This window comes from Mus musculus, chromosome 2 (assembly GCF_000001635.26).
Source record: "Mus musculus strain C57BL/6J chromosome 2, GRCm38.p6 C57BL/6J".
Classification (NCBI taxonomy): Eukaryota; Metazoa; Chordata; class Mammalia; order Rodentia; family Muridae; genus Mus; species Mus musculus.
Window position 1 is genome coordinate 92,586,273 of NC_000068.7, and position 11,718 is coordinate 92,597,990.

General features: G+C 50.9%; 2 non-coding genes across 2 annotated transcripts; both read left to right on the top strand.

Annotated features, from left to right (window-relative positions):
* Positions 1-5,933: 5,933 nt before the first annotated feature.
* Mir7221 (microRNA 7221) lies at positions 5,934-6,005 on the top strand. Its single transcript, NR_106080.1, has one exon. It is a non-coding gene; the product is annotated as a microRNA 7221 (primary transcript).
* A 2,324-nt stretch (positions 6,006-8,329) lies between these two features.
* Mir7222 (microRNA 7222) lies at positions 8,330-8,404 on the top strand. The gene has a single exon (NR_106081.1). It is a non-coding gene; the product is annotated as a microRNA 7222 (primary transcript).
* The last annotated feature ends 3,314 nt before the right edge of the window (positions 8,405-11,718 follow it).

Below are 11,718 nucleotides of genomic sequence, written 5' to 3' on the forward strand. Positions count from 1 at the left end.
ATTTTTTAGCCCCTAATGCAGGACCATTTGCTAGGGCTGAGTAGCTATGTCACATAGATTATGTTCTGGGACCTTGAACCAGAGTTGTTAGGGTCAGACCTTGGGCTTGGCAGCCTCTAACAGGCCAGGCTCTGACTCCCTTCCTCAACTGGCCCATTATACAAGTAATACCAAAGAGCAGAAAACAAAAAGATATGTATTCAACATGACCACACTGGGAAGAGGAACACAGAGCCCTATGTCCCTCTCCCCAAGGCCCTTTTCAAGGCCTATAACATAAAGTTTAGGCTTAAATAGAGGGAGACAGGTATGCACGTCTAAGCAGCCTGGTCAAGATGTGGTCCTACTCATTGTTAGTGTCTAGGCTGCAGACTCTCTTGCAAGGTGGTCAGACAATTTGTCAGAACTGCGTAAAATCTCTTCCCAGGCTCCTGGCCACTTCTTTCTCTCAGCATGATTATGATTATTCCTGGGGGAATTCCAATTTCTTGGGGTTCATTGTTTCAATAGTCTGATAACCCAAGTGAGTAATACTAAGTGTCTCTTCAGAATATCAGAGGGCTGGAGAGATGGGCTCAGCAGCTCAAAGCTCTTGCCTCCCAAGCCCGATGACCCAAGTTTAATTCTTGGAACCCATGTTGGAAACAGAGGACAGGACATCCTCATCCCTGCCAGGGTGGCTACAGGACAAACTGGATAGGATCTGATTGTGCCCTAAGTGGTGTACTTCCTCTGTGTTGAATGAATGACTGAATGATTCTTTTGGAGAAAATAGTCTGCTGTCTCCCTGGCCATGGGATCTCTCTCAGATTGTCATTTGGAGACTCCCCAGTGTCTCAGGGAGACTATCAATGGATCTGCAGGTTGCAAGGGACAGCTGGGTGTCACTTGGACTTGTTCCAGGAATACTACCAGATTATGCTTCCTGGACCCTTCTGTGGGATCCCTCTGCTGTGATAAAACCTCATGACCAGAAGCTTATTTTGGCTTATGGTTGTAGAGGGTTAGAGTCCGCTATGTGCTGCTGAAGCATGCGAGCAAGCGGCAGACACAGCGGTATCGGCAGGAAGGTGAGAACTCACAAGTTCAAACCCAAACATAAAGCAGAGAGAGAGAGAGAGAGAGAGAGAGAGAGAGAGAGAGAGAGAGAGAGAGAGAGCGAGCGCTGGAAGCAGGGTGAAGCTTTATACTCTCAGTGTCTGCCCCACACACGCCCTGCCCCTGCACAGTGACATACTTCCTCCAACAAGGCCAGAACTCACTAACAGGGGTGTCACCAGTATCACTAACTGGGGATCAAGCGTTTAACTGCTTGTGCCTATAGGGGACATTTTTCAGTCCCCTTCCCCATGTAAAGGTGCACCCTCTGCAGACTGACTGGAGCCTAGGGCTGAGGGCACAGTGGAGATAGTTAACCACTCTGCAGTGTAGAGTAACTCTGGATTTTCCCGGGAGGTTAGCTGGAGCCTGGGTAGGTTGGGGGATGTCCTTGCTGGCATTTAGATGCAGATTTTTCCTTTCTCCCTGAAGGGAAAGTGTGTGGAGGGTGCAAGCCAAGCTGACTGGTGGTCTGCCCAGCATTTGGGGCTTTATCCCTGGAACAAAGGAGTCTCTTTCCCATCCAAGGGTCCTGCTTGGAGAGGGGCTCTCTATATAAAGGGAGGAGGCTGTGTGGAAGGACTGGCTGACCCAATCCAGGGACCAAGATCCCGGAACCCTGCTTTTAAGTTCTTTGTATCAACTCACTTGTTGGTCGCCTTGACCTTACTTTGTGTGATCACTTCCATGATTCATTTGTAGGCAACTTAATAACCACTAGCTATGATAGAGGTTTCCTGGATGCCACTGGTTGGGCAATCAAGAGAGATGGTTCAGGGTCAGAATGGGCCATTGTCCCCTTTGAAAGCTAGGGGCCACAGGTGATGTTAACAAAGGAAAGGGATGGTGGAGCTTGCAGATACCCCCTTCCCACCCCTATGCTACAGAGCATATTAAATGGGACTTTGTCTGGATATGGTCTCCTGCAGAACTGCTGGCCCATAAGTGACCCCTGAAGTCACTGCTATCCCACAGTATGGGAACAGAGGGAAGCAGAGCCGGGAAGCAGACTTGCCCTGCCTTAAGGAGTGTGACCTGAGAGCCCGTCCTGTACCCTGCAGGAAGGCATGAACTAAAAGTTAGGAGCTGGCAGGGGGAATGAGCTTTGAGAGCAGGCATGGTGCCTGGGGGCCTCCCAGGTTGGAATTCCCCCAGTGCTCTGACCCTTGCCCCGGTTTCAGGAACTGAACACAACCACCTCCGCCAGTGATGGAGTGCTTACCTTCGTGTGTTCCCACAATTTCTCCTTGCACAACCCCCGGCCCAAGGTCTTACTGGCGGGTCAGGTCCTGCCGGGTTGCCTTTAGCAGTAGCGTCTTGCAGTCTGCAAGGCTTCCTAGGAGCCTGACCCTGCTCTTTCCCCCCTGCCTCCTGCTCACCACCTCTAGCTCCAAAAGCTCTTCTATTTGTGGTCAAAGTCCCCTCCAGGGAGTCCAGTTTCTTATTGTTTTACAAGGTTGAGGAGATATGTCACTGGTGAGGAAGGGATAGGAGCCAGCGGAAGGATGTTTCTTAGGTAGTCCCTTCACCACAGTACTAATGATAGCACTAATAATAATAGCGCCTGACGTTTAGTGAGTATCTACTGTGCTTGCTACTACTGTTACATGCTTTAGCTCATGTACTTCTTTCCTTTACACCCCCCCCCCAACCCAACGAGGTATGTAGTACTGCTGTCCTCACTTAGAATGGAGGCCGAGGGTGGACAAGAAGAGACTGTTGTTTCACCGTACTCTTATCAGGAGACCTTCATCTTCAAGTGAAGAGCTCGCTAAAGGTCACTGATGTAGAGGTGGCCTTGGTGGGCAAACCATGCCCATTGAGAGAGGAAGGGGGCCTGGGTGAGAGCTGCTGCTTCAGCAGGCCCTTGTACCGCATCCCAGTTCACAAACAGAAGGTCGCTCCTGTGGTCCACCCATAACATATCCCTGGATGAGAGGTGGTGTCCGTCCTACCTGCCTCACCCTACCGCTGCTATGCAATAAAACTGTAGGGCTGCAACCCTCTTGTTTCCAAGTTGTTGACTTAGGATGTATCTTTGTGGCTCGAGGCAAGTGTCTATACTTGATAAAACCCTTTCTAGGGATCCTCCATACTTCTTTTGGCCCCTCGGAGCTAAACTGTTTCCCTGTGCTCCAGGCCTGGGCTCTCCTTCCTTCTCTCCACTCTCAGTTGGGATTAACAGCTCCTACTCTCTGACAGATGTGAAGAACAGGTTAGGAGATGTTTGGTACCTGGCTGCCTTGGAATGTGTTGTCTTGCTGTTCCCACAGCCTGCCCTGCAGGCTGCTGTTGGGAGAGGTTGTCCTCTTAAAAGATGTCTTTTCTTTAGAGAGTTTGGAGTCAGCATCTAGAGTGGGGAGACACCACCAGAACGGGTGTGTTCCAGCCCTGTACCTTGGAAAACAGCCGAGCCACACAAGAGCTTAGCCACCTTGGAGAGGGGAGGAAGTAACTCACCCTGGACTATTTGGATGAGCTGTCCACAATAACCCTGTGAGCCCACTCCATAAGGCCCCCGTTTTATCTTCAAACCCTGGGAGGGAAAAGGCACTTAAACACACTAAAAGTTGGCAGAGACTTGGCAATAATGCTGGGTCAGCAGCTGGATCCTGCCGGGGCCTCTTGGAGAGAGCATTTATGCTCTCGGGTGAGATGGTGGAGGAGAGATGGAACTGTGTTAGGGTCTTTGGAGACCACACCACCTCAGATGAGGGCCTACCTGCTAAAGAATATTAAGTGGGAAGCTTCTTGGCTCTGTGAGGGAGCTGGACCTGGTGAGGTCTGTCACAGTGCTGGGGAGGCAGCTCATGCTAGCCTGTCCTGAGCCCCTGCCTGGCTCTGAGCCCATTTGCCTGTTGGAACTTTGGTGTGCTCAATTGTAAAATGAAGGTATCTCTATTCACCTGCTTCTCTGGTGTCCGGAGTGGTTGATGTGGTGGTGTGTGTGGGGGGACGGGGGGGGGGGGAGCAGGATAATGTCTCCAGAAGATCCCCTTCCTGACAGAACACATCCATTCCTCTGAATTCCATGGTTTTCAGCTCCCCCTTAGATCCAGTACTTGCCATCATCTTATACTGTGTCCACTCCCAACCCAGCAACACCCCGTGCCCACCCACTATCCTGACACTCTGTTCTTTAAAGTTGGGGGCTGTTACTGGTTCATTCTGACTTCTTCTGTGCCTGTTCGTGGCCTCTGAGCTGAACTGATGATCCTATGTATTGGCTGAGTGTGGGCTCAAGGTCATGGGCTGGGGCTTAGGGCAGGGTGGGTGGGGGCGGATGAAGAAGAGGATGAGGGTGTCTGCTGGCGCCACTGCTCAGAGTCTTTGAAGAATCCACATTCAGATCCATCTCTGTGTGAAGCTCAGAGGTTCACAACTTGGCTTCTAGGCCAGCCCAGCCCACATCTGCCAGCCTCCTGGTCAGTGTGTTGGTGGCAGGTTGCCTGCAGAAGGGCAGAGTCCTGAGGACTCTGTGAGATAAAGATGATTAGGGGAACTTAAGCTGCAGGGTGGGGGCCTGTCTCTTGATCTGGACTGCCCATGTTCCTCCCTTTGGTTTCTCTTAGATGCTTAGAGATAGGTTTTTGATGTACCAGAGTCACTCAATTCTGTGACTTGCACTTTTCTGACAACTCTTGTGTGTGTGTGTGTGTGTGTGTGTGTGTGTGTGTGTGTGTGTGTGTGTGAGCCCAGTGGGAAGGGGAAACCCTGGGGACACATCTAGTCATGGGTCCAGGGAGAGGTGCAGCGTTCTGTAATCTGTTTAAAGACAAAGCACAGAACTCTGTTCTGATTATGGGTCTAGGCTGGCCTTGCCCAGTCCTTGTTTAACAAAGGCTCTTAGCAGCTTAATGAATAAGGCTCTAGCCCCAGCACTTTCTCCTGGGATTTCTTTCTTTCTTTCTTTCTTTTTAAAGGAAGAAAGAATTTATTTTGGCTTATGGTTCCAGAGGGCTAGAAGCCCACCGTGGTGGGGAGGGCAGGGCACTCTGGCAGGATCAGGAAGATGGTTGATCACATTAAATCACCTTATAAGGGAGTAACAATGGCTCTACTTGACACCTCAGGCTGATACATAAAATGCTCAGGACCATAAATGGCTGGCAAGGTTCCCTACACCCCTAAACTTTACAGGCTCTTGGTTACTCTCTAGAACTTGATGGTAAGACCCTATTGTTGACTGGGGTTTCTTTGTAGGATGGGCCAACTTTGCTTTAGGCTCTGTGACATCCACACCAGTGAAGTCTGCTTTGACAGGTTTAGAAACCTGGGAACAGTCATGAGGCAGAGTTTCATGGTCCGTGGCAGGCTCAGGGATTAGGTAACCGTTGACTCAGGTGTCCTCATGGTAGGTCATCATTTTCTTACAAAAAATAAGAAAGCAGGTGCAAGGGAATGGACATGCTTGTCTAAGGTCTGAAGGCCAGAACATTGGTGGGAACAGGGTTTGAACTGGGAACAGTGAATCACACTTGATCGTTTCAAGAAGCCTTGTTGCTTAGCTGTTGGTCAGTATAAGCTTCCCTGCCTCTCTTCTCATGTCCTGTCTCTTAACTTAGGTGACAATTTTCTATAAGCCTTTCAGCCTGGATTTCTGGAATGTCCTTAGGCCTAGGCCACTGTTAGCTCAGGTTTATCTGAAGACACCAGGGAGGAGGAAGAGATGCTGGCTTCGAGCTACAGGGCTTTGCAGTAACCTGGAGAGTCCACCATCAGCTGGGAAAACAGTATGAAAATATCAACATCCTACAGCTCACATCTCACTCAGGGGTCTGGGGCTTGCTCGGCTTTATGAGGTCTGTAGCTGCCCTGGTGCTTTAACCTGGGTCCGTCTCTTGGTCACAGGTGGGTTCTAGAGAGACTAGAGTGGAGGTCAGCCCTGACTGTGGGCTGGGGACTGGGGGCGGGGGAGTAGCCATAGCCAGAAGGGCTTGTGTGACAATATCAGTTACAAAAACCACTGGAAATAATAGCTGGAAACTTGCAGCCCAGGCTCTGTGGTGGCTTGTGTTTTGAGTAAGTGATTTGTTCCCGTGGGTGAAGCAAAAGCTGGTCCTGTGGAAACGTTTCCTCCTGCCTCTCTGTCGGGGAGCCAGGGTGCTCTTCGCCCCAGAGCAGATGTGGTTTCTGTGAGTCTAAGTGGAGGCGATCTACACACACACAAGTAGACATGTATAGATGGCACTTTAGAATATGTGCCTGAATATTTCTCTGCAACATAACATCATAATATCTTGCATGCTGTTCTTTTCCACTTAATGAACTATTTTGGGAGACCTATGTGAGGATCCAAAGCACTTCTTTGTTGGAAATTTAATTTTGCGCCTGGAAAAAGTTCCATCTCATGGCTGCAACCCAGACTGTGTTCTTTCCTATTTTGCCAGGTTCTTCAGTGGACCTCTTCAGTCACACCCATCTGACTGCAACCCTTAAGAATGGGGTCTCAGAAAGCCCCCCCCCATTTGCTTCTTCCTAGTTAAGCCTGCGGTGTAGAAGTCACTATCACCCCTGTTTTCTTTTCCTTAAAATGTGGTATAAGGGCTGGAGATGTAGTTCAGTGGTAGAGTGCTTGCCTAGCATGCACAAGGCCCTGGCAACAACAAATATTATTGGGGTGTTTTGCTGGAACTGCATCACAGGGTGTTGTGAGGATAATGCATGTATACAGTAATTGCTCAATAAAGGTGGCTGCTGTTGTTATAAATCCCTGCCTGGTGCTCCATCTGCTGTCCTGCTTGGACTCTTCAGTTCTCCATGCTCCACCCCTACCCCTCAATGTGAACACACTTAACATACTGTCTCGACACTAAAGCAGAACAAGAGGGTCACTATGCACAGGTCAGGTGGAGTGGATGGCCCTATTGTTCCTGGGCTTAGTTCCCAGAGCCCCGCAGGTGTGGCAGTGACTAGGCCTGGGCTGTCTGTGGGAGAAGTGACCGCAGTCTTCTGCCCAAGAGCTGGCCATCCCTGTCAGGGAGGACAACTAGAGAGGAAGGGGGTGATTTTGGTCTGGCAAGGGAGGCGCTTTGACTGCATGCCTACTGTCTCCTAATGTAACCATTATTGCAGCTGTGGTGGGGACTGGATCGGATGGTATTGATGTTGTAATCTGAGTTCAGCGATTTTGGTTGGAAGAGTCTCCAGGTGACCCTAACGACTCAGGAATGGGAGATATCCTTGATGGGTGACTTAAGCGTTACACTCTGGATTCCTGGACATCTTTTTAGTCTCTGTGGTACTGCTTATAGAGGTCTGACCATAGTAGGTCTTTTCCAGCCTTCCAGGCATCTCTGGGCCTTGGATCTGATGGAGAGGAAGTTTGCACCCCGAGGGAGCTAGAAGATATGATATGGGTCTTGTTTTTGTTGGATGAGGAGGGTGAAGTGGCAGTTGAGGAAGGGAGAGAGTCTGAGCTCCTCCTGGCCTGGCAGGGGAATCGATGAGGTTCCCACCATACTCTGCACTGCCTTAGCTCCCCAGAGTCAGGGCAGACGATGGCCTCTGAGGTGGTCCCTTGAGAAAAGAGGCTGCAGTCCAAATTAGAGACATTTGCTCTGGACATCTGCTTTCGACATCTGTCTCCTGGGATGAGTGAATGTGGGCAGCCCAGTTGAAGGTCCCATGGAGGCAAGAGTCTAGAGAGTCCCATCGCCATGTCTTCTCTTCTTCAGGACTCTCTTGGTGTTACTTTGATGAAAAAATCCTAAGCAAGATTTCCAAAATGGCCTTCCCTCTGTCTCCTGGCCTTCCCCTTTGGACTCCTGCCTGTTAGAGGCAATACCTGTTCCTGCCCTACCTGTTGCCCCTGCCTGCAGAGAATGTTCCAGAAGTGCCTCCAACCTTCTCAACCCCAGCTAGGGTTTGCTGCAAGGTGGAATTGGGGACCAGGAGGTGTCAAACCCCTTGAGGAAGGAGGGTGGACAGAGAGATGCGGGAGGTGGACTGATAAGCAGTTAAGAGGGAAGACTAGAAAGGGGCAGGCCAGAGGCCAGGGAGGGGTATCAGGCCTGGGCTTATCAGACAAGGATCAGGCTTCCCGAGGGCTCATAGTGTGAGGAAGTCTGTGACTGTTCTGGATGGCTCTTGTTCCTAGAGTATGGCACTAAGATCTTGAACTACTCCCTGGACCTAGATACCGCACCTCCCTTTCTGTCTGTGCCACTTTTTTGAGGCCTTGTCCACAGGTCTTGTGGATGGTATTTATTGCCCACAGTCTCCTCTCTCTGGCACTTGCCAGGCTCTGAGCTGGACTACATACTCTGTGCTGAAGTGTCTCATCCAGGACAGTGGGCAGGAGCAGAGGAGGAGGAAGCCTTGGGGCCAGGAGCTTGTCTTCCCTCCCTGTCCTGGCCCCTGCCCCGTCCGGGGTTGGCCTCCCTTCAGCATGGAAACAGCCCATAGAGGCCTGAGATCTACTCAGAAGGAGAATTTGAACTGTAGCTCATTTGATAATCATCAAAGAGATTTCTCTCTTCTGCTATTTGTCCCCAACTTCCAACACCCTCTTAACCTCAGGGCCCCTGAGACTATCCCAGGCTCATCTTGTTGTTAGGTAAGGGACAGAGTCTCAGGGCTACAGACCTTGCTATCTTGGGTCAGAGTGTTTGCCTCCTCGGGACTCTGAGGTCAGTTTCTCGGGAGCTGGCTCTCGTGCCAGATAAATGGTGGTGGCGGTGGTGGTGGTGAGCCTGTTTAAATGAGCTGGACCCAGGACTGAGGCCATTGTTCCAGTCCCCCTGCAGGAAGGCTGTGGAGTAGCCCTTGGGAAGCAAGCCCTGCGTCCCAAGAGCATACATGTCCCTAGCCAGGCCTCTGAATCTTCATTAGGGACACAGAGCTAAGCGTGGCAAAGGCCAACATGAATGGGCTGGGAAAGGCTTTTCCTCAAAGGATGGCCAGGGCAGGCTTATTCCTCAGAAGGAAGTAGACATTTGGCTTTCTCCAACCTCTCCTTCCTTTGGGAACTTAGGGGACTTGGATACCACTTACCTTGGCAAGAGTTTTCGGGACCACGTGAGGTTGAAGGAAGGAAGATAAGAGCCTGGAGTTTGCCTGCTCTGTCCTGATCCTCACTGCGGATCGCTCTGCCTCCCTTTCCTGGTCAGACTCAGGGAAGCCAAGGGCCTCTGTGGGTGGTGTGGAGCTGGGAGCTGTTCAGTAACAAGTGTGTCACAAGATGGCTGATCAGAGCAAGCCCATTAACTTCTCTGCTCCCTCCCTTTCAGGATTTGGTGGCTTCCTCTCTTCTCCCAGGGGGACTTGGTTCTGTAACTGAGAAGGAGGGGACTTTCTTTTGGAGTGGCTTGAAGGAGCAAGATAGTCAAGAGGGAGGACTTTTGTCCCGGGCCCCTCAGCCTGGATTTGAGACCAGAGGTTAGAGGTTACAGCTGCCAGCAGGACAAGCTATTTGCTGTGAAGGTCACTGGAGACTAATATAGTATTGCTGCTTTGTGCCACAGGGCACTGGGAAGGTGGTACTTTTCCTGCATCTTGGGAGGAGGGAAACCCACCTTCAAGCCCCCTCTGCAGAAGCAAAGAACACAACAGATGACAGGTGGTGGTGGCTGCTGATCGGCTGGTCTGGGAACAGCACAGTGTCCCTCTGAGGAATTCACAGTTCTGTGCATATAGCAGAGAGGCAGCTTTCAAGGGGCCTCCACTGGAGTACTTTGTGGGCTCAGTCAAGTGTTTTCAGCGCTGGTGTGTCCCGTTGAAGCTATGCGTGCACCAGGGCTGGCAACCTCTGGTCACAGAGAAGATGAGGGAACAATCACATTCTGTAATGCTGAGGGCCTAGCAAGTGTCCAGTCACAGGTAAGGTTTCAAACACTTGTTTCCGTCTATCCATGGAGACATTCCCTCCAATTTATCCAGAAAAGGAGCGCATCTGAAGCGGGGCAGAGGCAGAAGCAGGAAGAGTATGAATTTGCTCTTTCAGTAAGCAATAGACTCGAGTTGAGGCTAACTGTGCCTCCTGTGTGGCCTTGGGTAAGTCATTTGCCCTCTTTGGACCTCAGTGTCTCCATCAGCACTCACAGAGTGACGTTTCTTTGCAGGAGTCCTTTTCCTCTACCTGCAGGGTCTACCTACCCTGTGCAGGGTGGGGTCTGGTTAGGACTTTTGCTATAGGTACTGAAGCCGATGGGCTTGGAAAGACTGCTGGGATTTGCCCTCTGCAAGCTTGTATTCTTGTCAGTGTCCCAGGGAGACCTGGGATGGAGACCTTCTGCTGCGCATCCTCAGTCAAACCCCGGGCCATCAGTCTCCCACGACAGACTGAAGAGACAAGGAGGGCGGCCCAGACCGCCACCAAATGGACCCCTGAAAGAGATTGAAGCACCACAGTGCCAACCCCCAAACCCCTTAACCCATTTCCAATCGCCTCTGAGACCAGAAGGCCGGGGAAGAGGAGAAAATGCGTAGTTTTGAATTCTTGGGGGACGGAGCGGGCTCTATTCAAGGAGGCTTCTATGTTTGGGGGCTCTGAAAGTCCCATCCTCAGGTTTACCTGGCATCCTGTCCCTCCTTAGGAAGTATCCTTGAGCCAGGCTGGCCCAGTGTGGCCCCAGTGAGGTGCCCTGGCTTGGCTACTGTGTAGTAGCTAAGCAGTTCTGCAAATTGGGCAAATCCCAGGACTCATTAGTCCTTAAAAGAGGGAACGACAATTCCTGCCACATCAGGCTACTTTTGAGGCTCCAACAAAATAATCCCCATGTGGCGAAGAGCTCAAAGCCTGGCTCAGGGAGGGGGAGAGCCCCGACGTCAGCCATTGCTACAGTCTTCTTAGCTACTGTCTGTCAAATGGCAGGCTGCTTGCTGTTTCCTCCTTTGCCTTGCATGCCCTGTCCACCCCACAGCTATCGTTCCTGGAGTTAGCTCCTTCTCCAGGAAGCCCTTCCTGAAAGACATTCGAAGGCTGCATCTTCACCTGACTTCCCAGGCCACTTAGAAAAACGCAAATTTTCAGTGACCACTCTTTCTAAAGGGTTTTTTGTTTTTTGTTTTTTTTTTTTTTCACTTTTGTTTTAAACTCCGCCTACGTGTGCATGTGTCTGTGTATGCGGATGTAGGCCAGAAGAGGGCGTCAGAACCCCTGGAGCAGGAGCCACCCGCATTTGTGAGCTGTTTGCCATGGGGGTTGAGAACTGATATGCTCTTCTAGTGGAGGCATCACTGCATCCCCTCCCCCACAGCGCCTTGCACACAGTAGGCACCTAAGAAACATGTTTTTGTTATATGGGGGCAACCCCAGGTAACTGGGAACAGACTCATAGTACTTCTGAGGACCCAGGTCTGTGTCTACTTTCAGAGTTTAAATATATTTCTCCCCAGTTCTTTACATTTTAACCTCACTGTCCTCTCCATCCAAAATATAGCAAAGTTTGAAAAATGACTTGCTGGGATCAGAGAGTGGGAGATAGAGGAGTTTCTAAGCCTGGACTATTCTGGGGTAGCTGAGATTCAGGCAGGGATTAACCTAGGTGAAAGAGATGGTTCTGGTTCATCCAGGGTGACGGGGGGGGGGGGTTGGTGGGGGGGGGGTGCAGGCTGTCCATGGACAAGTGGGAGGGGCCTGAAACCTGGAGTGTTCTTGCAAGGCCAGCTTTCTCTTCT